General features: G+C 42.0%; 1 pseudogene; it reads right to left on the reverse strand.

Moving 5' to 3' along the window:
• Positions 1–27,472, reverse strand: LOC121770472 (annotated as a pseudogene).
• Positions 27,473–27,990: the final 518 nt, after the last annotated feature.

The following is a 27,990-nucleotide window of genomic DNA, read 5'->3' on the forward strand; positions in this document are numbered from 1 at the left end:
TTCAAAACATGCGAAGAAGAAACTAACTCGGGAAAGAGTAGATGGAGATATCCTATAGATGGGTGCCCTAACCGGAGATGCAAGAGACAAATTTGTTTGTCTTTTAGTCCATGAGTTAGCATTGCAGTACTCCGTTTGGCTATCTCATCCACGTAGTACAGTCCATGTCGCTCAGTGCCAAGCCCAACTATCATCCCCGTCTTGATATCCTGTAACATGCAAAAACGAGATTGCATTAGTAATTTGCAGTAAAGGTCTTTTGTGACATGACTCATAGACAAACCCTTATGGGACAAAGAAGGAACATAAAGATAGTTTGAGAGGCGAAGGGTTGGTGAGATAGTGATAGTTCCCGCCCCCTCTACTTGTGCTAATTCCCCACTAACTGTTTGAACATAATTTTTTTTGGATTGGGAAATATCGAGGAAATCTGAAACATCAAAAGGCATCGTGTCGGTTGCCCCACAGTCAAAAATCCAGTGGTAGTCTTTGGATCCTAAGTTTGAGGATGATGAGTATGCTAGAGCTTGGTATGAGTTTGAACAGGAAATGGACGGCTGGAATTCGAAATTGGGGGGTGTTTTTTCGGATTTTTCAAAAGTTTGGGGTGTCATTCTGGAATTTGGGACAGATTTGGGTGTCTTATGGAATTTCTTGGTCAATTGGGGCTTAATTTTAGATAAAGGGTTTGGCTGGGGTTTTTTTGGGAGGCATTTTTTGGGTGGGGGTTGTTTTGGGATAGAACCGGTCTGGAGGGGGTTTTATGCAAAATGGGAATTGAAGTAAAATATCCCCCCCCTTCGACTCAACCCTAGACGCCTCTTTGTGATTTCCGCCTTAACCCTAGCCGCTTCATCTGAGGCGGCTGCTTCGACCGGAGCCCCGCTTCCTCCCAGGTTACACGCTCTGCTGTCCCTCTCCGTCGAACCCTCATTTTTACCTTGTGTCCAATTTTTGGTGGTAGCAATTGATACTTTGGTTGTGTTGTGTGAATATGGTGCGCTGTCGGTGGGGGTTTCGCTGGTTCCGCCGCCGCCGTGGAGGAGGTGTGGGGGTGGAGGAGGTGACGGCATGGAGTTGTTGCAGACGCTGCTCGTCGTTCCGTCGGCGTAGGTGGCTCTGTCGTCACTCGCAACTGCCGCTACTGCCGCCGCCGCGTTTCCCATTCCGTGTACGTTTCATCTCTTGCCACCAATCGGGGTACCTGATAAGGCTAATTTCATGCATAGGTCTAGGGTTTTAAGTCGTAAAATTTCTGGGTCTAATGCACGTTTTAAGCCAGGTGTGTGAAGATTTTTGCCAGGTCCAGGAAAGGAGGAAGACAGTTGCGTGGACCTAGGAAATAGGCGAATGAGTGGACATTATGCGGAAAATTGCTTGGCGGAGGAAGCCTCGGAGTTAAAGGGTAGAATAGAGATTTCTACGAAGACTCTAGGAGGTTATGTCCGCGTCTATAAAAGGCAGAAGCATGCACGCTGGAGGGATCTTCTCGGTTGGAGACCTCGCTAACAGCCGGTAGCTTAGTTCACTTTTCACACACTTGGGTTCTTTTCGTGGGGAGATTCAGGGGGGTCATGCACTGGGGGTTTACTTGAGCTTTCATATATTTTCGATTGGGTTGTAACACCGTCCTTCAGTGGGGGCGAAGAAACAATTTAATTTCCGCTTTCATACTTTGCTGATTTTGCCGAGCTTCGCTGTTCGAAGCTCGGACCTCTGTTTGCTTTTGCCGAATATTCTCTTATTTTAATGCAAGTTTGATTTTCTGTTACGTCTGTCATGTTGATTTCCAGAATTTTGGAGTTGGATTGTTCGAATTGGGTGCGTTACGCAGTTGTTTTCTGAATTTATGCAGGTTTGTGGTTGGATCTGGGTGATCGGAGTCTGTTTGTGGATGAATCGGAGGGTTGAGTTCGCTGGAGTTGTGGAGTTGTCTGTGATTGTTTGAATTCAGAGTTGATCGGAGCAGATCTGTGAAAACCGGAGTTATGGAGTCGATTGTGTCTGTTGTTGGGTTTGGATCGCTTTGATCCGGAGTGGATTAAGCACCCGACTTGAATCTGAACAAGATTTATTTAATCTTATGCCTAGTTTACGTGTCTTCATTTCATTTCGCCTAGTTTACGTAGATCTGATGTATTTCCGGTTCATAGCAAGTTTCCGGCATCCCAATTTCTATATTCTGTTCGAATCTAAATATATGCTCTGTTTTCTCCATTTGCGTGCTTGAATCGGTTAGGAAATTGCATGTCGTTGTTAGCTGGAGCATGAGTTTGTTATTTGCAGCTTTAGCCGTACTTGCTATATTTGGAGCCATGGTCCCCACTGTTTTATTTTCCCTGTCTAGTCTTAGTTAGTTAGTCATTTGCTTAATCTAGGAAGTAAAATGTGTCTCTCAGTGTTGAAGTCTGATTTTATTACATTTTCTTTGTCTTAAGGTCTAGCATTTACATTTCGTGTCTAGATCTAGAGGTAGTTAAAATTCTCAACCCTTTTGCATGGCAGCAGCCGCTTGTTTCCAGAGTCTCTAAGCACTACTTCACGAATCCATCTTCGTGGGATCGACCCCGCTTCCCTATGCTAATTTATAGTATTCGGGTTGAGGGATTTATTTTTGAAGGGGAGTCGAGTGTGTCCAACGACAAAAACACTCTGTGTTCTCTTGAGTTCCTGGACCTGGTGATCCAGTGGATTTAAGGAGCGTGGAGTCTTGACCAAGCACTTGCATTAGTTTTCTCTGTGCACACTTGCTTACTCCGTGTGAAACCACGCTACTACCAGATCGTAGTAGACCCTCCAAATGGCGCCGTTGCCGGGGATGGATGGCGTGCTTTGTGTTAGTGTTCAGAGTCTGTGGTGTAAATAATTTTGATTTATTTTCTTTTTTTTATTATTTGTAGTTTATGAGCAGAGATTCCCTCTGGAGCAACTCATCTGGGTGGAAGCACGGCCGGTTTAATTGGCAGGTTAAGGATACAGTCTCTACTGTGACCACCAGATCAGGGTTCACCACGGGAGATCCGTTTCCGAGTGAATTTACTAGCAACGAATCTTGGACGTCGTTAGGACGCGAAGATCCAGAGTCATCACCAGAATCAGAAACAGAGTCAGAAACAGGGGAAGCAGAGGAAGTAGTCATGGCGCAAGTAGTAGATCCAGATCCAGAGATAGGGTAGCTGACAGCTCATTTAGATTGAGAGCCGGCCCAAGCCATAGTAATGAACCAGCGCCAGAGGACTATTGAGATCAAGACAAACGTACTCGGCATCTTGCCAACGTTCTCTGGGCGCAGAAATGAGTGTCCGTATGAGTTTTTAAATGAATTCAGTAAGTTGTGTGGTATTCAGAAGAGGCCGAATGAAGCAACAGAGGAGGATTATCGCCTACGGGTAATTCCGTTTACCTTGAAGGGGAAAGCTAATACGTGGTTATTGAGGTTGCCCTCGGATTCTATCCGCACATGGATGGACTTTAAGTTGGAATTCTAAGATTATTTCTTCCCATCTAACAAGACGATTGCACTGAAAAAATAAATACTAGAGTGTAAGCTGGATTACGATGAATCCTTGAGTCAGTATTGGTCGAGATTCAAGGGATTGTTGGATGCATGCCTGAATCACCAAATGATAAAGGCAGAGACCTACTCTCTGTTTTACGAAGGGGCAACTCCTGAGTCAAAGGACTTAATGAACTCCTCGAGTGGGGGAAATTTCACAAGGAAGAGGGGAAGTGAGGCAAGAGAAATCCTGGGGAAGTTGATCGACGCTAAGAAGGCGTACGATAACCCTAGAAATGCAGTGAGGAGAGGATCGGTGCATGCTGTGAGAGAGCAAGAAGATCATAAGGTAGAAGCAAGGATTGACAGGCTCGAGAAAGCTCTATTGAACGCAATTGAAAAAACAAATCCACCAGTTTCACAAGGGAAGGAGAAATCTCCTAGTCCAGGAGATAATCAAATTCAGCAATATTATGGGACCCAGGAAGGAGATTATCAGGCCTAGGTCAATGCAATGGGAAGTTGGAATCCCTATGGGAGCTGGAATCCAGGGAGACAGAGAGATGCGCCCTGGAGAAACCATCCAAATTTCAGATGGACCGACAATGAGCAGAATCAGCCAGCACCACAACAAAGTCAGCAGTTTGCACCTCAGCCCGAAAGACAAGGTAACTGGTCAGGAAGGAATCAAGAGGGGCAGGGCAGCTGGATCAATCGGAACCAAGGAGACCACTCGAGCTGGGGAAACAGAAATCAGAACAATCAAGTGAACTCTTATGTACCGCCGCACCAAAGGAATTTTCAGAACAATTACCAGGGTCAAGGAAATCAATACAACAACTCTTCAGGAGGTCAAGGAAACGCTCGTCAGAATCAGATGAGTGGACCGACTCTGAAGAGTATCGATGATATGGTGCACGATCTCGTCCGTTCTAAGCAACATATGCAAAACAACCTGCAATCAAACAGTGACGTAGTACACAAGCTTCAAGATGATCAACAGGAGCAAAAGGCGGCCATGGATATGCTGGCCAAGCAATTATCGCAGATAGCCACTTCTTTGAGTGATATGAGGGGAAATGAAGGAAAGATTCCCGCCTCAGTAAGGCCACCGGATAGAGCGAATATAAGTCAGATTACCTTGAGATCTGGGAGGGGATATGAAGGGCCAGTGGTAAGAACGAAGGAAGCGACAAGTTCCAAGGAAGACAAGAAGTACGAGGATACAATTCCTAGATCCAGGAACTTGGAGGGAGAAAATTCCTTGGTCAAGGATGACCTTGAAACAGGAGATTTGGAGAAACCCCTGCCTAAGTCAACTGAACCATTTTTCCTCGATCCAGAGCCAGAGTTGGAGAACGAGGCAATAAGGGACGAAACTGGAGAATTCTCAGCTGAAAGCTCTATCGGAGCAGGGAAGCGACTGAAGCCTTTCCCAAGCCGGGGGGAAGCTAAGAAGAAGAAGGAAGAGCCGGTGGATTTCATGGATATTTTTGGGAAATTGGAGATTAATCTACCATTCTTACAGGCTTTGAAATTGCCGGTGTTTAGCAAGTTCATCAAGGAATTTATAGCTGGGAAGGCTAGACCTAGTGGGAAAATTTTGATCGGTGAGAACATCTCTGCAGTGATTCAAAAGCGGAGGATGCCTTCGAAATGCAATGATCCAGGTATGTTTACCTTACCCATCTCAATTGGTGATGTGAAAATCGAGCATGTTATGTGTGATTTAGGTGCATCCATAAATGTGTTACCACTTTCTATGTACAAGAAGTTAGTAGGGGTAGGCATGGTGGACACCAAAGTTGTGATCCAATTAGCAGACAGGTCATGCATTTGTTCTGAAGGAGTGCTTGAGAACATGATAGTAAAGGTACATGACTTCTTGTACCCAGCAGATTTCCATGTGATTAGAATGAGTGATAATGAATCTGCAGAGTCTGGTGGAGTACTTTTAGGGAGACCTTTCCTGTGTACCGCTAAGACTATCATTGATGTTTTTGATGGTACCATCTGCCATGATTATAATGGGGAGAAATATACATTCAGCATAGATGAGGCAATGAAAAAACCTCTTGACATTGAAAATTTGCATGATATAGATGTTATTAACCCCTTAGTCCAAGAATATCTTGAGACAGAGTTAATACAAGAACAGATCGAGAATTCCGAAATAAGTCATGACATTGATAGAGAAGTAGCTAGTTGGTGTCAAGCAATGAACACGAGTGAGTTATCAGATGATGAGCTAGCTGAAGCGATTTTGGAATTATGTACGAACCCGGAGCTAGCCAGATCAAGGAAGGCACCTTATGTGGCGAGCGTGGACAGTTCTACTGAGTCTAAGAAGGGAATAACAACTGAGTCGACAGAGAAAAATCCCTTGCCCCAGGAAAAAGATGTCCCCAAGAAAGAGCTGAAAACGCTTCCACCTGGGCTCAAGTATGCGTATCTGGAGGAGAATGAAAATTTCCCGGTGATTATTAACAGCAGCTTGACTGAGGGACAAGAAGAGGAATTGCTAAATGTAATCAGGAGAAACAAGAAGGCTATTGGGTGGACACTCTCTGACTTGCTTGGGATCAGTCCAGATCTGTGCATGCATCACATTCGCCTAGAAGAAGGAGCAAAAGCATGTAGGAACCCACAACGCAAGTTGAATCCGAACATGAGGGAAGAAGTGCTGAAGGAAGTATTGAAGTTGCTATCCCTAGGAATCATATATTCCATACCAGACAGTGAATGAGTTAGTCCAGTACATATGGTACCAAAGAAGTCAGGAATACAGGTGGTTAAGAACGATAAAAATGAGTTGGTCCCTACTCGACTTGTTACTGGGTGGAGGATGTGTATTGACTACCGGAAGCTGAACGAGGCTACCAAGAAGGATCACTTCCCATTACCTTTCATTGACCAGATGTTGGAAAGGTTAGCGGGCAAGCAATATTTTTGTTTCCTGGATGGATATAGTGGGTATTTTCAAATCTATGTGGATCCCGAGGATCAGGAGAAGACAACTTTCACGTGTCCCTTTGGAACGTATGCTTACAGAAGGATGCCGTTTGGCCTGTGCAATGCGCCAGGTACTTTTCAGCGGTATATGATGAGTATCTTCTCGGATCTCCTGGAAGTTGCATCAAGATTTTTATGAACGACTTCACTGTGTACGGGAATTCATTTGACTCGTGTTTGGCAAGTTTGGATATAGTGCTGAGGAGGTGCCAGGAGAAGCATTTGGTTTTGAGTTTCGAGAAATGCCACTTTATGGTCCCTAAGGGAATTGTCCTAGGGCATGTGGTGTCAGAAAGAGGCATACAAGTAGATCAAGCAAAAATTGATGTTATCTCAAAACTCCCTTACCCAACGAATCAGAAAGAGGTGAGAGGATTCCTAGGGCACGTAGGATTTTATAGGAGGTTTATAAAGGACTTCACAAGGATCGCTCAACCACTCACTCACTTATTGCATAACGATGTGGAGTTTGCTTTCGATGAGGAGTGCAAAAAAACTTTTCAGTTGTTGAAGGATAGGTTAGTTTCTGCTCCCATTATTAGAGCGCCCGACTGGAATCTACCTTTTGAAATCATGTGTGACGCAAGCGACTATGCCGTGGGAGCGGTGCTAGGTCAAAGAGTTGATGGGAAAAGCTACGTGATTTTTTATGCATCCAAGACGCTAAATCAAGCCCAGAAGAACTATGTCACCACCGAAAAAGAAATGCTGGCGGTGGTATATTCATTTGAGAAATTTCGCCCGTACTTACTGGGGTCGAAGGTGATCGTTTTCACCGACCACGCGGCCATTAAGTACATGCTGGCGAAGAAGGAGTCTAAACCAAGATTGATCTGTTGGGTGTTACTTTTACAAGAATTTGATTGGGAGGTTAAGGATAAGAAATGAACTGAGAACAAGGTGGCTGACCACCTTAGTCGTATTTTTCAAGGGGAGACCGAGGAAGCAATACCAGATGCATTCCCCGAGGAACATTTGTATTATTTAGGGGAATTTCCTAGACCTATCAATTGGGAAAAAATCATGGCGTTAACAGGTCCAGGAGATTCTGAGAAAGGTAAATGTCATCTAAACAATGAGCCATGGTTTGCAGACCTGACAAATTACTTGGTCACTGGAGAGGTGCCTAGTTCGCAGGACATCTCCCGGGCCCAGAGAATGAAGCTCAAAAGCGAAGCCAAGTATTATTTCTGGGATGATCCGTATTTGTGGAGAATGAGAGCTGACCAAGTAATCCGGAGGTGTATCCCGGAGTGGGAACAGAGGGATGTACTAAATCATTGTCATGCCCTAGCTTGTGGAGGTCACTTTGGACCTAGGAAGATAGCGGTTTTTACTGGCCTACATTGCATAAGGATGCTTTCGAGTTTTGTCAGAACTGTGAGAGGTGTCAATAGACCGGGGGAATCTCCAGGAGGGACGAAATGCCACAAGTTCCAGTGATTGTGTGTGAGATCTTCGATGTCTGGGAATGGACTTCATGGGTCCATTTCCGTCTTCATACGGGAACGCATACATACTTGTGGCAATTGATTATGTTTCAAAGTGGATAGAGGCCAAAGCGACCACATCTTGTGAAGCCAAAGAGGTAGCGAAATTCCTTAGGGCTAACATTTTTAACAGGTACGGAGTGCCCAGAGCTATAATATCTGACAATGGGACGCATTTCCGTAACCGGACTATTGAAGCTCTAATGAGAAAGTACGAAGTTCACCATCGCCTTTCCACACCATACCACCCTCAATCAAATGGGCAAGCAGAGATCTCCAACAGGGAAATAAAGGCGATACTGGAGAAGACGGTTAATCCGTCTAGGAAGGACTGGAGTAAGAAGCTTGGAGATGCACTATGGGCTTACAGGGCAGTGTACAAGACGCCTATTGGGATGTCACCTTATAGGCTTGTGTTCGGAAAAATATGTCACTTGCCCGTGGGATTAGAACACCGAGCATATTGGGCGGTCAAGGAGATTAACATGAGACCCGAGTCCTGTGAGGAAGAGAGAAAATTGCAGCTGCAGGAGTTGGAGGAGTTAAGGCTGGAGTCATATGAATCGGCAATGTGGTACAAAGAGAAAATAAGACTCTGGCATGACAAGAACCTACGGGTCAAAGAATTGAGAGTAGGTCAAAAAGTTCTCCGATTCCAATCCAGCCTAAGTTGATGCTTGGTAAGCTGAAGTCCAAATGGACTGGACCATACACTATTGTGAGTCTTCGTGCAAATGGAGCAGTAGAGATCCAGGGAAGTGCTCCAAACTCGACTCCTTTTCTTGTCAACGGTCATCGTGTGAAAGTATTTAGGGATAACTCGGAGATGTGTGTAGTGGACGAAATGCCACTACGCGCACTCCCTGATATCATCTAATCGGTCTGGGAAGTGAGTGTTCTTAGAGATTTCCTAGGTCCAGCATCCAAGAAGTTTTACCATGACCTGACCTAGGGAATCTTGAGAACACTTGAACACAATTTGTAAATATTTAATTGTCTTCTTTAATTCAAGGAAAAAAAATCCAAACAAATTAAAAAAAAAACAATCTTCCAAAAATATTTTCGGAAAACCAGACTCCTTAGGCATAATTTTGATATTGTCATACCCAAGACCCGGGGAGTGTGGCGTTTTATTTTTTTAGTTTGATGTTAACTGTGACTTTGCAGGAAGTATCTACTAGGGCAGGGAATTGAAGAGTAAATATTGGAGGGAGTTGGCACCGGTTCGGATTTCAAAAGCCACTTTTATGGGGAGGCGTACGGTCGCTAGCGTCATGCCTGCAAAACCGTCCTCTTCCATACCTATCAGCTAATAACCGTGTGATGCTTTTTATTTTTCATTACTCACTCTCTCTACATTCGAAATTCCCCAAATTTCTCTCTAGGTTTTCTTTCTCTAACCCTAATCAAAGAAAATTCCGTCCGAGTTTCTGTGAAAATTTTGCAGAATTCTTCATGGACAACAAACAGAGTACCGGAAGCACTTCAAGATCCACCGATTCTAACGCGGCGGCGTTCATGGCTGACTTACTACAAAAACTTGGGGGGCCGGAAAAAGCGATGGAGGCGTTTGCCATGTTCGCATCTGCGATGGGGGGAACCGTACCGGCTGTTTCAACATCTGCCGTACCACCACCACCGGAAACTTCAGGGGTTTCAACACCCCAACCAGAGTCCGTTGCAGAACCCACCACTGCCGTCCTGGAGACAACCGCCGCAGAAAAACACGAGGAAGAAGCAGATCTGGCGGTAGGGCTGGAACTATTGGCTTCAAGTGAACCCAGGTTAGATTCTGTCGTCGAGGGGGAACCCCCTGTTTTAAATGATGAAGTAGTTGGAATCTCTAAGGGGGTGAACCCTGTGTTTGCCACTGTGGATTTTGTTAAGAGAGAAACCCTACCTGAACCTGTGGGTGTGGATCTTTCTGCTGTTGTTGATAGTCGTAGTGAGGGGGAAACCCCTGTTTTGGAGAAGTTTGGAGAGGGGGAAACCCCTGGTGTTTGTGAGACTGTTTAGAAGGGCAATGAAGCCCAAGAAAATGTTAGTGAGGGGGTGACCCCTGTAAAAGCAGTGGGTGCTACAACCCACGACGAGGAAGGTTCGGTTGGGGTAGAAACCCCTATTTACATCGTGGGGGCAACCCCATTGTTGATTAAGGAGGGACAAGCCCTCGTTCCTGGAGATGTACAGGAACCCCGTCAGCGACGGGATGAATTTGATGGGGGATCTGACTGATGTCCCCGACGGGACCGATTCACCGGTTGACGCAAGGGACGCAAGGAGGCAAGCTCGTCGAAGTTTACGTGATGACATCGAGGAACACGTCCCGCAGACAGAAGAAGGGTCGCTGGGTCTAGAGACCGCAGCCCCTGAGCAGGTGATCTCTCCTAGACCTAGCGATGGGGAGAGTGACGAGGAGGAGCGCCGCCACGCAGTCGAGAGGAAGAGGAAAGGAAAACAGATTGCTACTTTCTCGACCAAGAAAGCAAAAGGGAAGTCCGTTGAACCCTCTCTCCCTCCGCATGCTAAGGTACCGTACGCTGCTGAGTCCGGAAGCCCTGATGGGTCCAGCGACTCTGAAAAGGAACAACAAGAAGAGCTCAACTTCGAGCTGACGGAAATCTGGATCACCAAGGAGCTGCTGGACAAGATGAGAAAGTTCACAGACCCAAAACGCACAGCAATATATAAGGAAAAGAGTGCCGTGGGGAATACGATTCGGCCGAGCTTAAGGAGATCTCGAGCAACGATGAATTCCGTGGGGAAGTATGATTATTTGTGCCAGCGTGCTTCGTTCTGTATCTATGTGTTGCACCTTCCCACACTTAGCCCAATCTTTGGTCTAAGTGTGAGAAGGGGTTGTGCTGTTTTTGCATGTTAGGTTTTGGTTGTTGAACTTTCTCCCTTAGCCTGATGTACGGTCTAAGTGTGAGAAGTTTGTTTTGTTTTTAGAATGTTGTTTGTTTGTTTTGTGATCTGTTTTGTGTTGTTTATAGTTCCCTATTTCCCCCCTTCACTAGGATAGCATGGGGACAAGCTTGAGTGAAGTGGGAGGGGGAGGGAATAGGTGCAAGTATTTGTGTTGTTTTGTTTTTCTTTTTCTGTGAATGAGAGTCTTAGAGTCTTCAGTTTTTTTATTTATTTTATTTCTGTGTGTTGCGTGATGCATGAGCTAGTGGATACAATAAGGCAAAAATTCCCTTAGTAAGAGCAATTGAAGAAAGGATGCACGTCAACTTTGATGCCTTTTTCCTTAATAAACTAAAAGCGGTCTAAATGAAGTAAGGACGAAGGAAAATGCCTTAGATAACCTAGCTGTGCAGCCCTACTATTAAAGTGAGTTATAAGCCTAAACGCTTTGAGCTAACATGTGAAAAATGGGCAACCACTTGATGCTTAGGGAGTAGAGTATAAAGGAGAAAAAATGGGTTATGGAGGTATAAGCTGGACGAAGTCCAGGAACTGGTGGTATAAGCTGGACGAAGTCCAGGGGAGAAATAAAATAAAATTCGGAGGTATAAGCTGGACGAAGTCCAGGGGGGAAATTGGGAAAAAGAAAAGAAAAAGACGGTTAACTACCTAAGGGCAGGAAGTAAAAAAATTACGTGACCCAGGAATAAAAAAAAGGATAGGGAAAAAGGAGATGATAGAAAGGAGAAACTCTCATAACCCAACGCATCAGTGGTGTAACTTTAACTTTGAAGCGTTTTGATCCTAACATCCCTGGTAAGGAATGAGTGGTGGAGCGAACCTAACCACTAGGAAATCCATAGGTTTCTTGACAAACTGACGGACCGTTTAGGTCGACGAAGGAAGAAGGAGGATATGAAGACTGTAGACGATCAGAGAGAACTTAAGCTTGTGGGGACAGTCGCCTAAAAGTTGAAACTAGTGCATGCTTATTTGTTGTGTTTTGTGTTCTTTGTGTGTTCTTTTCTTTTCTGAGTCTATAGTTGTCTAGGTTTAGGAGTCTGTTTTTGTGTTAGTACCTTGTTTGTAGAGTCGTTCTTGGGAACCATGCATAGAAATTTGCCTTACTTCTTTTTCTTGTCTTTCATACATGAGGACAAGCATGGTTTAAATGTGAGCAGTTTGATAAGGCTAATTTCATGCATAGGTCTAGGGTTTTAATTCGTAAAATTTCTAGGTCTAACGCACGTTTTAAGCCAGGTGTGTGAAGATTTTCGCCAGGTCCAGGAAAGGAGGAAGACAGTTGCGTGGACCTAGGAAATAAGCGAATGAGTGGACATTATGCGGAAAATTGCCTGACGGAGGAAGCCTCGGAGTTGAAGGGTAGAATAGAGATTTCTACGAAGACTCTAGAAGGCTATGTCCGCGTCTATAAAAGGCAGAAGCATGCACGCTGGAGGGATCTTCTCGGTTGGAGACCTCGCTAACAGCCGGTAGCTTAGTTCACTTTTCACACACTAGGGTTCTTTTCGTGGGGAGATTCAGGGGGGTCATGCACTGGGGTTTACTTGAGCTTTCATATATTTTCGTTTGGGTTGTAACACCGTCCTTCAGTGGGGGCGAAGAAACAATTTAATTTCCACTTTCATACTTTGTTGATTTTGCCGAGCTTCGTTGTTCGAAGCTCGAACCTCTTTTTGCTTTTGCCGTTTCTCTTATTTTAATGCAAGTTTGATTTTCTGTTACGTCTGTCATGTTGATTTCTGGAATTTTGGAGTTGGATTGTTCGAACTGGGTGCGTTTCGCAGTTGTTTTCTGAATTTATGCAGGTTTGTGGTTGGATCTGGGTGATCGGAGTCTGTTTGTGGATGAATCGGAGGGTTGAGTTCGCTGGAGTTGTGGAGTTTTCTGTGATTGTTTGAATTCGAAGTTGATCAGAGCAGATCTGTAAAAACCGGAGTTATGGAGTCGATTGTGTCTGTTGTTGGGTTCGGATCGCTTGGATCCGGAGTGGATTAAGCACCCGACGTGAATCTGAACAAGATTTATTTAATCTTATGCCTAGTTTACGTGTCTTCATTTCATTTCGCCTAGTTTACGTAGATCTGATGTATTTCCGGTTCATAGCAAGTTTCTGGCATCCCAATTTCTATATTCTGTTCGAATCTAGATATATGCTCTGTTTTCTCCATTTGCGTGCTTGAATCGGTTAGGAAATTTCATGTCGTTGTTAGCTGGAGCATGAGTTTGTTATTTGTAGCTTTAGCCGTACTTGCTATATTTGGAGCCATGGTCCCCACTGTTTTATTTTCCGTGTCTAGTCTTAGTTAGTTAGTCGTTTACTTAATCTAGGAAGTAAAATGTGTCTCTCAGTGTTGAAGTCTGATTTTATTACATTTTCTGTGTCTTAAGGTCTAGCATTTACATTTCGTGCCTAGATCTAGAGGTAGTTAAAATTCTCAACCCTTTTGCGTGGCAGCAACCGCTTGTTTCCAGAGTCTCTAAGCACTACTTCACGAATCCATCTTCGTGGGATCGACCCCGCTTCCCTATGCTAATTTATAGTATTCGGGTTGAAGGATTTATTTTTGAAGGGGAGTCGAGTGTGTCCAACGACAAAAACACTCTGTGTTCTCTTGAGTTCCTGGACCTGGTGATCCAGTGGATTTAAGGAGCGTGGAGTCTTGACCAAGCACTTGCATTAGTTTTCTCTGTGCACACTTGCTTACTCCGTGTGAAACCACGCTACTACCAGATCGTAGTAGACCCTCCAGTACCCGTGGAGATGAAAGCACGTCTCCTGTGTGTGACGTTTTCCTCCACAGTGTGAGAAGTTAACTTGCTCTTATCTTCCTCTAGCTTTCGATTCGTGCTGAATTTGGTTGTCGGTGGGTGGAATGGTCGGCTCCGGTTGAGGCGCCAAGCCCGGTGGCAATTCCAGATTAGTCAGATTGGACAGCTTCTTGTTTGAGCACCTTGTCATTGACCGCTTCTCTTCTCACCATTCCGTAAGCTTTTCGGACGGTTGTTAAGGGATCCTGATTTAGAATTTCTCGTCTGATCTTATCATACCTTTCATCTAGGGCCTAGACGAATTGATATAATCTATGTCATTGAATGTGTTTGTTGTATTTGTCGATGCTTTTGGGGCTGTCCATGGGGGGTTGGGATCTCTGGCATCAATTGAAATCCATAGATCTTGGAATTTATTCCAAAGGGCTTCCAAAGTCATCTCTCCTTGCTTCATTGACATGGCTTGTCTGTGTAGGTCATGAACTTGGAATGGATCTGCTCCACTCCCATATGTGATAGCCAGACCTTCCCACAGGTCTTTGGCTGTCTTGTATTGGGATACTTCGTTTACAAGGTTGGTTTCGAGATTGCTGATAATCCAATTGAAACAGCAGTGATCTCGTTGCTGCCATTTTGAGTAGTTAGGGTCGTCGGATGGAGGGGGATCTGAACCTCCAGATATGTGAGACGTCAGTCCCTTTCTCCTATTGCTCTCTCCATCAAATTGGCCCAAAGGGGATAATTATCCCCATTGAGTTTGGTTTTCAGGTTGATCTCTCCTAATGACTCCAGTTGCGGTTGAGGTTGTTTTGTGGAGCTTTCGGACTTGTTTCCAGTTTTATTCATGACTTTCATGAATTCGGCAAATTGTGCCGCAAAATCTGCCATGGTTTCTGTTGGGATTGGTTTGGTACTTTCTGTGTCAGAATCTGACATTTTTGGTTTTGGTTTTGCAGGGATAATCAAGGAAAGGCTGAGAAGGGTATGGGACTATGATGACATTGCTCTGAGTCCCCAAATTGAAATTTCATGCTCTGATACCATCTCAAAGATGATAATCGAGAGAGGTATAGATAAGTTGGTAATGCATATTGAGAGTAGGAAGTAGAAAGAACTATATTTTTTATGTTTTTCTTTTTCATATGAAATGCTCATCTCCCTAGTATTTATAGGGAGATTTGAGTTTCTTGAAGTACAACAATTAAATATGTATTGGAACTACATCATACTAGGGACTCAACACTCTAACTTCTTTTACTACTATGTGACTTAACTAAAGCTGAAATATGGCCCTCTCGACTTCAAGAGCTATTGCACAAACTTCTGCATAACATCATGGACAGCCTCATGCCAAGACCAACAAATGCTGCAAATCAGCCTTAAGGTATGGGAGGAAGAGATGCTACATTAGCATTCACCTTAGGCATGACATCGCTCATTACAACCAATTAAGCTTATAATGGAAATTCAAGAAAGAACTCTATTTGGTGATATTGCCAAACCCACAACACAATTGGACAAAATAGATCTAGAAATTTGGTAATGCATTTGAAATCCACAGTAGCTTGTTTTTCAAAATCTCAATGATTTCTCATAATTAATTTGTTTGCTCTTAAACTCTTCAACCCAAACTTATTTACATTCTTAAAAGATTAACTCTGTTAACACGGAACACTTATACTCCTATTTGCACTACCAGATATCATAAGCATTGCAACTGATATTGACATCTAATCAAAATAATCAACACATTAATGCTCATTTAATGCAAAATGGATTATAATAAAAGTGATCAGATGATTTTGATTACCCAAACATTCTACTACCTCCGTTCCAACTAAGTTGAGTCACTTCTTTTTCACACTTATTTTGAAAAAATTGTAATAAATATTTAAAGTGGATATATAGTAAAGTAAAAGCTAGAATAATATAGAGATCACTCTTATCTACAATATTCTCGCTTTTACTTTATTATATATCCACTTTAACTATTTTTTATGATCTTTTTAAAACTAGTGCAAAAAAGAAGTAACTCAACTTAGTTGGGACATAGGGAGTAATATTTTTTTGTAGCAAGTTACTTTTTATCTCAATTGTAGCAAGTTACTTATTATCTCAAAGCAAACTTATTGCGAAAGCTGTGTGGAATTAACATTATTCTTTTGTAATTCAATCACTTTTTTTTCTAGCATATATACTCCCTCTGTCCTATAAAAATATGTGCACTTTTCATTTTCGCATGTCCCATAAAAATATGTATATTCCATTTTTGGAAAGTTATATCAATTAAATAAGCTCTCTTACTTAACAAATTTTGTCTTAATTCTCGTGCCATACCTATTGCCCATATTTGTCTTAATTCTCGTGCCATACCAATTGCACATATTTGTATGGGACGGAGAGAGTATTATATAATCAATGTTGCATAATCTATGTAATACTATGTTACTTAAACATGCGCAAGTATCCAATGAAGCATGGATTAAAAGTTGAGTCTAGCAGTTTGCAGAAAAAGAAAATTAAACTTTATCATCAAGACCTAAGAGCATCCGTAACGGTGGTGGGGAAGAAGGCCGCCGTCCGTGCCAGCGGCGAGGACGAGGCTCGCCGCTGCTGCGCTCGCGCCGCTGGCACGGCGCTGCTCGATGCATCGAGCAGCGCCGTGCCAGCGAGCAGTCGACGTGCCAGCGTTGCCTTTGAATAATTTTTTTTTAAAAAATCGTTAATTAATTTTAAATAATGATAAAAAATAAAAAAATTTATTTTCCAAATCCCAAAAATATGGTCGTTTTTTTGCCCGTTTTTCTGAATTTTTTTTATTTTTTCCCCAAAATCATCTATAAATACACACATTCATCATCCATTTATCACATCAAATCATCTCTCATTTATCTCTCATTCATAATTCTCATACAAACTATCAACACATTCATCCCTCACTCAAAACCTCAAATGGATTTCACCCATATTATGGCGGAAGAACAAGAATACTACGAACAACATCGTGCTGCTTACGAAGCATATGTCGCGGCGAATACCCCCGCTCCTCCTCCTCAGCGAACTAGATCACATCGCCGCTACATCCATCGTGACCGGGAGGGAGCCCACGAAAGGCTCGTTGCCGACTACTTTGCCGACCAGCCGCGGTTTCCGGCAGATTACTTCAGGCGCCGTTTTCGCATGTCAAAGCGCTTGTTCATGCGAATTGTCAACACATTGTCCGCACGTGTTGAATTCTTCCAAACAGGTCCGGATGCAGTCGGCCGGCAAAGTATCACGCCGTTGCAGAAGTGTACGTGTGCTATCCGACAACTCGCTACTGAGCAAACGGCCTACATCTTCGACGAGTATTTGCTTATCGGTGAGTCCACTGGAATCCTTTGTCTAAAGAATTTTTGCGAGGGCGTTCGTTCAGCTTTCGGGGATGAATTCCTTCGGGCACCCAGCACCGATGATTGCCAACGGTTGCTTCGTCTTCACGAATCAGTCCATGGCTTTCCCGGAAAGCTTGGCAGCATTGGAGGTGGAAGAATTGCCCGAATGCTTGGAGGGGGCAACACTTAAGCGTTCACAAAGGCGGCGGCCCAACACTTATCCTTGAGGCGGTAGTCGGGCGGTCGCCGACTACGGCCTATGGATTTGGCATGCATATTTCGGCGTTGCCGGAGCCAACAACGACTTGAACGTGCTTTATTCTTCACCACTCTTCAATGATGTGATGAATGGTGTAGCACCGGCGATCGACTTCACCATCAACGGAAATACATACCACATGGGTTACTATCTCGCCGATGGTATCTACCCAAGGTGGTCGACGTTCGTGAAGACGCTCCACAACCCGCACGACCCGAGACGGGTTCTTTTTGCGCAGCGTCAAGAGTCCGCGCGAAAAGACGTCGAAAGAGCCTTCGGGGTCCTTCAAGCCCGATTCAACATTGTGAAGGCCCCGGCTCGGCTGTGGTACGTGAATAATTTCGCCGACATCATGTTCACGTGTATTATCTTACACAACATGATTATAGCCGACGAAGGGCCAAGGGCGGCTAGCTTCTACGACGAGGATGAAGCCGGAAGCTCAACAGCGAGGTCTCCCCCACGCTGAGCTGAGCATACGACGGTTGGCCAGAGGATCGAGACAAGGCACACAATGCGCGATACCCGAACCCACATTCAGTTACAAGAAGACCTAATCAACCACATGTGGATGAAATTCGGCAACGAGTAGTGGTTTTTTTAATTTTTAGTATTTTAATTATGTAATTTTTAATTTTTAGGCTTTTAATTATGTCGTTTTTATTTTATTTGTCATTTGTAATTTTATTTAGGTTTTTTAATGAATTTTATTATTATGGAAATGTTATTGTTTAATTGAATTTTAAATTAATTGTGCTCGTCCTTGCGGAAGAGCACAGCTGTGGGTGTTGTGCTCTTGCCAGAGAGAAGGCAGAAAAAGTGGCGCCGGGCCCACAACCGTGCCTCTGGCAAGAGCACGGTTGTGGATGCTCTAACCCATTTATCCAGCTGTCAAAGACCACATGATTGAATTTTTCAGTTAGCCAGACAAAACAGTTCGATTCTCTTTAGAAAGAAAAATACCTTTCACTTAGCAGGTACTGATGTATATGCAACTGGTTTAAAGAAAGATTCCAACCTGCTCACGGCAACAGAGTGAGAACATGAACTATATAACAGGGGAAAAATATTCACTAGTTCCCTTATTCATTCAATCAATTCATACCGGCCCTGGGAAGATTTATTCTTGGCTGTCTTGATTTTTTCAATTGCCTAGAAAACATGGATTGAAGACATTACAGATGTGTTAAGATTTGTCTTTCTTCTGGCAATTTTTTGGGATTGGTTAGACATTATTGATAGAAAGGAGTGGAGATGTACCTTGGTTACTCTATCACTGTTGAACCCATTTTCATTTACCAAAAAGCTTATCAATCCCTGAAGTAGAAATAGATCAATTGTCATATAGTATCAAAAATGCAAAAAAAAGTTTTAAGACCATTGCCAAAACCAATTACCTCTTCATCTGGAGATGACCACTTAAGATCATCATCATTAGTTAAAACTGATGGTTCTTTAAAGAGCATTCGAGCTTCTTGATATGGCCATTCCTCTGGTATCTGGTACCTACAAGAGTATAGTTGTATATAATTATTGAGTAAAACGAGAGTGTCTTCAGTTACTACAGAGCTTATCAGAATAGAAAATATTATTTGCTCAAACTACTATAAATACACAATGTAGCTTTCCTCATTATGGTGTTTCCACCCATTGACAAGTCGAGTTTAATATTGGCAAAGTATACCCTTTAACTATGGATAGAAATCCATGGGTTCCATCCTAAAACCAATTGGTGATAGGAGGAGGGGCTCATGAGGCTTATATACTAGTTTCAGTTTTCTCTTGACACCGATGTGAGACAGTTATATGTTATATTTTTAGTTTCAATTGTCAACACCCTCCCTCAAGTGGGACAGTTATATGTTATATTTTTAGTTTCAATTGCCAACACCCTCCCTCAAACCCTTCAAGGTGAACTTGGAGGGGTTGGATTTTTTTCTAATCGATTGGACAATCGGCCCAATTTTTTTAGTTTCAATTGCCAACACCCTTCCTCAAACCCTTCAAGATTATATTTTTAGTTTCAATTGCCAACACCCTCCCTCAAACCCTTCAAGGTGAACCTTGGAGGGGTTGGACTTTTTCTAATCGATTGGACAATCGGCCTAATTTTTTTAGTTTCAATTGCCAACACCCTCCCTCAAACCCTTCAAGGTGAACCTTTGAGGGGTTGGACTTTTTTCTAATCGATTGGACAATCGGCCCAATTTTTTTTTGATCGGTTGGACCACTTGGCCCAAATTTTTAAGTCCAAATATACTATTGGGTCAGTCATTTTTTCGGTTTCGGCCCAGATATACTGCTGGGTCAGTTAAATTTGACCCACAGTCGGCGACCCGCTCTGATACCAAGATAGAAATCCATGGGTTCCATCCTAAAACCAATTGGTGATAAGAGGAGAGGCCCATGAGAGTTATATAGTGGATTAAGCATTTTGTGTACACCGATGTGAGATATTATTATATTCATTTTTATGTTTCAATAGCCAACAATGCAGTAAACATCATAATGCAATGAATTCCGAAATCAACAATAAAGAAGTCGGATCAATATCAGATATTTACATGTAACTGTGTGTGTGTGAGAGAGAGTAATACTTTAAGAAACCACATTGCATTTGTTCAGTAGGTAATAATTAGCATATGCATACATCTAATTCTATAGATCACAACCAGCCAAGGAAGCAAGAAACTAAGACACGACATATATAGATGGGAAACAAGACGTATATATCACACTTGGAAGGGTTTTCACTCTAAAAAATTATGTCTAACTCCTTTCCTAAGATCCACTGGAGTGTTTAGCGTTATATTTTACTCATCAAATAAGAGGTTAAGCTTCATGTTCAATGCAAACTGCATGCTATTACTCATGCTGAAGCTATCTATGAGAATAAAAACAAATATCCTCTTTGATAAAGAACATCGCACATCTTTTATCTAGTATAGTTGAAAATTGTAAACTTCAGCACCTTTCTTTATTGATATTCTCCAGAATGTTCTCAATTGAGCCATGTTGGCGGATCAGCTTCAAAGCAGTCATTCCTCCAATACCTGAAAAGTGGAGCACATCTTTGATGAATTTATAGTAAAATTAAGGATTTATTTCAAAATTTAACTGGTGGTATGGGTTATGACGCCTGAACTGGAAGGAAAATATATGCTGCAATAAGTTGGAATGAATACCCACTTAAGTTTTACCCAAGTTTATACTCCCTGCATCCCATGCTACTCTCACTTTTCTCCTTTTAGGCCGTCCTAAGCTACTTGCACTATTTCTATGTTAAGTAAAATTTAGGGTACTTAATTAAGATATAAGAGTTAATTAAGTGTTCCCTTAATCCTTATTACACTTAAAATGCTAATTTAATTACTCATTCCGTCCAAAAGAAAAGTGCGAGTAGCATGGGATGGAGGGAGCGGGTGTTAAATTTCAGGACAGGCAAGTCATTTTCTTAATCTAGTAAAGGCAGAAACAGAACAGAGCATTGAGGCAATGAGAGTGTTTTTTATGCAAAATAAAAAAGCTACAGATCCATTATTAGAAATTTGAAAAGAATAGATGGAACTGCTGAATAGGGAATAGTTTAGAGCAGGGATGGAAAATACAAGAAGCAAGGAAGCAGAAATGTTCTTCCAGAATGAAAGCTCATATTATTACACTGACACTTCTATAGATATCAGCACTAACTCCATGTTAATGCACCTGCGTTGAGACTCAACTGAGTCTGATACCAGCATTAGAGCTTAATCTTTCCAACTGAACATGCCACCAAGCTGTATTTTTAACAATAACTGATTAAAACAATTCTTTTCTTAAGGTCGCACTTCAAACTACCCCTCTGCCCTCCCACTACTTTACTACACACACAAAAGACAAAGGGAGGAGAAGTCCTGGACACCACTTGGACAGATAATGCAAAAATTACCTCTAATGTTATCACAACCACAGAGAATGCAAAAGTCTATAAAGTGGTCCATTGTGAGATTAAGTTCCTCCAGAACCGGTAAAAATCAGCGAATCAGACACCACAAGTTTAAAAATTGACTATGAACTCCTTAGTACCTTAGAGACTTCAAATTCCATCACTGGGATCTTTTTTGAACTAGGATCCATTACATGGCGCGAATCCATGTCCTCAGAGGCTACAGCATAAACCTAACAACCAAATGAACATTACACAGACATGCTGAGAACAAGGTAAATCATATCCCATTACTTAAGTGAATTGTCTTCTTAGTAGGGTTTACCATGACACTTCAGAGCACGAATATAGGCATAGTAATTTTCTATACTAAAAGGAAGCTAGAAGCTATTCATGCTGTAGCTAAATTAATACACATATTAGTGATACGAGTATATCTATAGAATATTCTCATATCTCTATTATTTCATATATTATTGATTTAGCATATCTTTCATATTTCTCAATCACTAAATTAGGTTATTAGAGAGTATTATAAATAGGTGTCTTTGTTATCTTTTAAATCATTCATTGAAGAAATACAATTTATCCTTTTTATCATCTTTTACTTTTCTCTGCAATTTACTTTATCAAAAACTCTAGTTGAACGATAGTTAGCTGCTCGACGGGAGGATCCCGCGAACGAACCATCATCTTCTCCGCGATCTCACAGTTATCTCTCGATACGAGTTTACTTGTATCATTTGGTGCTTTCATTGTGTTCTCATCCTCCGTCAGCATGTACCAACAACGACAATTCTCGGAGTTGCAATTTTCCAACAATGGATTGCCATATGATGTGCCATCATTCAACGCGGCAGATCAATTTCAGCCCACTCCCTACCACCAGAACCCTCAATTCGGCAACCGTCATACTAACCGCCGCAGCCACGACCCCCTTCCTGTTGGGACCCACCTTGGTGTCACGTGCAACAAGAGTACAGATCCTATGTTCAAGAATCCCCAACCGTCTGGCCATCTACCTGCTGGGACTTGCCGAGACAACACACACCTCAACACCACCACCAAGATCTGATCCAGCCGCCTTATGGCTACGAAACAGCGTCTACTTGTGATCTAGATCCCTACCGACGACAACGCAGCCCTCCTTACTGGTCGTCGCCACCGTAGCGCTCACCCTCTTCCTGGTATCCACCGAAGCACCAACGCACAACAACAACTATCAATTATGGAGAGAAGGAATCCGTAAATGGTCTTAATGATTTTTGGGATTCTTCTAAATACGAAGAAGACGTGATTGCTGGCTATAGTGAGAAGACTTGGTTTTTGGCTGGTGAAATTGTTTACCAAAGTGACACTGTGAAGGGGAAAGGACATGGGAGTACTCCACCCACGGAGACGCAGGATTTGGAACCGGACCTACCATTGGCTGCCTTGGTTTCACAGCTTGAGCGCTTGACCGCAGTTGTCAAGCAATTGGTGTCCCAGATGGATGCAAACGAGCGTCGCTTGAGCGATTCACACGCTGCAATGCGTCCTCCACCAGCCCCAGCGTTCAGCTTCCATCCAGTCCCTCCATTAAGCATGTCGTACACAACGCCGGTATTGTGTCCCCTACAGCAACCGACCGTTGCATCCCCAGCTATTCTCCGTCACGTTCCACACCAGGTTTTGATGCCGTACTCGCCCGATATGTCGTCCTACTCCTCTGCACCCTACGATTTGCAATCGCTCGTGAACCGCGACACCGCAGGCAGCTTGCAACAGCCACATCACTGCAGGAAGCAGCTTGCCGGACCCTTCACCAAGGATGCCGCTCACATCGAGCACCCCCTTGCTTCAATCGCCAAATTGGAGTCTTTGTTGGATGACACCGACCGCCACGTGGGGGAACTGCACACCCAGCCTCGACCTCCACTAGCCCCGCCCAACGGACAACTGTCTGGCTCACATATGGGTCCCTTTTTGGAGTTGCAGATTGAACAGGTGGTTAAAGTCGAAGAGAAATTGTTAGATGATGAAAGAGATGGTGGATCCAACCCCTATCCGTCATTGACTCTGTTAAGTCACCATTTGGGTGTATATCAACTCCACTTGAGTATATATCAATTGTATTGAAGAGTAGTGAATGGAAGAAATGCATGAATAGGTCATTATAGGACTTGCAAGAGTCAAATGATCTCTATTTGCATATTATTTGGAGAAGTTCAAGCAAATTCGGTGATATATATTATGAAGTCCATTTTGTCAAGACGATGGAGCTTGATATTATTGTTAAGCTGCTTGATGAGAAGATCAAGAGATTGTCACCCTTTGCAACTCGGTTATCGACTGGTGCTCCTCCATTTGTGGATGTTTTGCTTGAGTTGTCGAGGAATAAGAGATGTGGCTTTGTTCTCGGTGATATCTCTATTAAAGCTCTCATTTTGGACATATTTGTGGCCGGAAGTGATAAAACGTTCACACTAATTGAGTGGACATTGTCCGAGCTCATACAACACAAGAGAGCTAATAATGAGCATTTGCATGCAATTGATCCAGGTGGGGATAACTCCCCAAAGATTTTGTTCACAACAGTCTTCATTTTGTGTTGGTTTCCACCTTGAGGACAAGGTGAATTTCAACCGTGGGGGAGTTGATACGAGTATATCTATAGAATATTCTCATATCTCTATTATTTCATATATTATTGATTTAGCATATCTTTCATATTTCTCGATCACTAAGTTAGGTTATTAGGGAGTATTATAAATAGGATTCGTTGTTATCTTTTAAATCATTCATTGAAGAAATACAATTTATCCTTTTTATCATCTTTTACTTTTCTCTGCAATTTACTTTATCAAAAACTCTAGTTGAACGATAGTTGCCTGCTCGACGGGAGGATCCCGCGAACGAACCATCATCTTCTCCGTAATCTCACAGTTATCTCTCGATACGAGTTTACTTGTATCAATTAGTTTCACCATGAATGTTATGGCAGTGCTTCTTATCAGATGACCATATAATTAACATATGTACCTTGTCTGATTTACAAAGTGCAGCACATTCAGAAGGAGCCTAACAAGTTACAATAAATACTATCATGATGACTGGATTGTGGTCTGTGAAAAATGGTGAATTCATTTGGATTGAGAAACCTCGATTGAAGGAGGATGAAGTAACTGCCAAAATAGGGAAGAAACAGCCGGAAGAGAGAAAGAAGAGAAAAAGGGGAATTTTCATTAATGGATTACACTTTTGGAGAGTTAACTACACTTTACAGTAAAAAAGCCTTATATATAAAAAGCCTAACTAATTACATTTTATTTTCATATTTATTAGAAATGAGCCACTCACCTCTTAAAAGGGCTCATAAGGGGGAGGGTTATCCACACTTATATAAAAGAGATAGGATCATCACCAAGTCGACGTGAGACAGAATTTAGAATTTTAACATGGTCTGCTTCCCAAGCCAAATACAAGACAGTGCATGAAGGAATATGTGGAAAGCAAGAAGTTTATTAAAAAACTTATTTCTTTGATTCACCGGTACTCCCATGAGTCTAAGAAGCTTCTTGCAATCTTCATTGTGCTTTTTTGTGACCTGGGAGATTCAAAGTTATTGACCTAAGTTTTTCTGAATGAGCTCTGGTCTATTCTATATACAACTAAGACAGAACTCATGAAAGTAAAATCTGTGTGATTAAGCATGCTAAGATTAATAGTACAGAATAAGATACAGTGTATAGATACAACTAAGACAGAACTGATGAAACTAATATGTACTCACCTTTACAGTTCTTTTACTCAATTTTTCAATTTCCTCCTTGTTCTCGGTCTGCAACGAAAAAAGCAATATGCTATGAGAGTTATCCAGTACGCAAGACTGTTAACAGACTTAAAGGGAGCAATTGAGCTCTAGATGGGTGGTAGGTGTAAAACGAATATTTTGCCAGCATCTGTTTCATTTAATCAACCTCCTGTGCATTATTTAGCTCCTCAGTAGCATGAGCTCGTTTTGAGTATCTGCGTTCAGAAATTCAGTAGTAATAATCTGGCTCCAAAATGAATAATTTAAAATAGTTAACTAAAAAGAGCATCTATTGGGCATCAAATACCGTTTTGCAAGTTCTTGTTTCTTCATTGTCCATCAAACACATAGCTATTGTGAAAAGGAAAAATACCTTAGAAAAAGTTAAAAGTTAAGTAGCAATGTGATACAAGCAACACAAACAAGTTACACTGGTTTAATTCCAGCCTCCAGAAGTCTGATTGTCCTAGAGAACATCCCTTGCAAGTGACTGAAAAACATAAGGATATACACAAACAATGATGATGAGTGGAGAATGGGAGAGCTCTGTAAAACTTTAACAATTTAAATCAACGAAGATACATCTCCTCCAACGCATGCTCTTGCAACTAACAGCCATATAGCGTGCATATTCACCTCTATGGTATAAGCAATATTTTACAAATATGCCGATACTTTTCTTTTACGGAATATATCATGGATATAGAGATAGCTACGTGGATATGGGTCATGGGTGATGATTTTATCTACTCATCTAAACTTAACATGGATATTCCACAACTAACAAATATACTAGGTACTTTTTACCTTTGAAAATACTACTCCCCCGTCCCCAAAGAATATGCACTTTGGGTTCGGCACGAGTTTTAATGCAAAATTGGTAAAGTAAAAGAGAGGTAGAGAGAAAAAGTACCTCAGTAGAGAAAAGAGTTTCCAAATTAGAAACTGCATATTCTTGTGGGGTGAACTAAAAAAAAAGAGTGCATATTCTCGTGGGACGGAGGGAGTAATATTTTACCTTTTTTATTTTACCAGTAAGTCAATGCTATGATTTGAAATTACAAACATTTTCTGACATTGCTATGATATTTGAATCAACATTCATCCAATTTGTAGCATATACTGCTTGACACTTTCCAATATTTGACCCAAATTATGTATTGACTGAATCTTTATCCTTATTAGCATCCATGTCAGCACCACAAAAAATGTGAACTATCCCAAGTATTACAAGCATTGGTATAAGAATGTAGACATAACCTTTTTTTATTCATATAACACATATTCACTCAAGAGAAATTAATTCCAACCAGTGGGAATATTGAGGACCAGGGGAACTGTGTGACATTTGTAACACCATACATGCAGAAACATTGAAATTTAGTCCAAAGGAAGTGAAGCTTTACTGCATAGATGAGAAGAGCTGTTCCAAATTCGTAAATTCCAACTTATGAAGAACTACACAAAATGAGAAATTTCAGAGAGATCCAATACCTAGTCACATCACCAGCTTCATTAGTGAGCATTTCTGTGCCGCTTCTTCCAACGACAATCTGCCATTTTCGTTAAAGAAATAGTTAAGCGTTATATTTTTTCGATGCACAAGGCTCTGAGATTCCTTTAATTGTGACAATGTATCCACACCATCAAATGATAAGTTCATCCCTCAAGCGCAACAACTCAAACAGAAAAGGGGAATTTACTTACAAGGAATTGGTATATGCTCATGCTGGCATCAATAGCGATTTTTCGGCCAAAATAGCTCTCAAATTTCTGCTCTTATTCAAGATAATTCTCACGAATGCATGCATGAGGAACTTTAGAGTGATGAGCTGGATCCTAATCACCTACACCTCATCTACATGTAGGCGCTGAGTGTGAAAAGGAAGAGAGTTAGTTGAGAAGTTAGTTAGAAGATATTATGTGTTAGTTCATATAAATAAGTCCAGTATTTTGTAATTTCGGTTTCATATCTTGTATTCCTCTATTTTGAGTGAATAAAGTTCTTCTCCTTTAATGGAGCTTCTATTATGAATTTCTATATTTCTACATGGTATCAGTGAACAAAATTTCTTCCGCTTTCTTCATCTTCGTCAATTGATCGACGATGACTGGCCGGTGTGGCAATGGAAGCAGCAGCGGCACTACAAACGACAATAATGTCGTATCACATCAATTTGAAGACATATCAAGTCCCTACTATTTGCATCCGAGTGATAATCCAGCTCATCAGCTGGTTTCTCAACATCTAATTGGATCAAACTACACCAACTGGAGTCGATCGGTAATTACAGCCTTGATTGCCAAAAATAAGCTCCAATTTGTCAATGGAGTTCTACCTCGACCACCAGATGGAGATCTTCTTCTTCCAGCTTGGACCGGTGCAATAGCATGGTTGTTTCATGGATCAGAAACTCCATCTCACCGCAAATATGCTCTGGCATCATGTATTTAGAAAATGCTCGTGAAATATGGTTAGATTTACGTGATCGATTCTTTGTTTGCGATTCAGCTCGCGTTTATCAACTTCGTCAGAAAATTATGGCGTTATCCCAAGGAAATGATGATATCAATTATTACTTTACTAATCTCCGCATAGTGTGGGATGAGTACAAGGACACTCAACCGATATCTTGGTGCGTTTGCACCACTTGCAAATGTCACAGCTCGACTAAATGGCGCAATCACTAGGAAGAAGAGTGTGTCATGCAGTTTTTAATCGGTTTGAACGCTTCCTACTCTCAGATCCGATCTCACATTTTGTCTATGGTGCCTCTACCAAATTTGTCTAAAGTTTTCTCTCTAGTTTTGCAAGAGGAAAGGCAGAGATCAATTGAAGGTAGTCACACTTCTTATGCTCGATTGCCTCAGAGTGAGCAACCTTACATGGCAAATGCAGCTTCTTCTTCGTTCAATAAGAACAGATTATGCTCTCATT

The sequence above is a fragment of the Salvia splendens genome, chromosome 16, assembly GCF_004379255.2.
Source record: "Salvia splendens isolate huo1 chromosome 16, SspV2, whole genome shotgun sequence".
In the NCBI taxonomy this organism is placed as follows: Eukaryota; Viridiplantae; Streptophyta; class Magnoliopsida; order Lamiales; family Lamiaceae; genus Salvia; species Salvia splendens.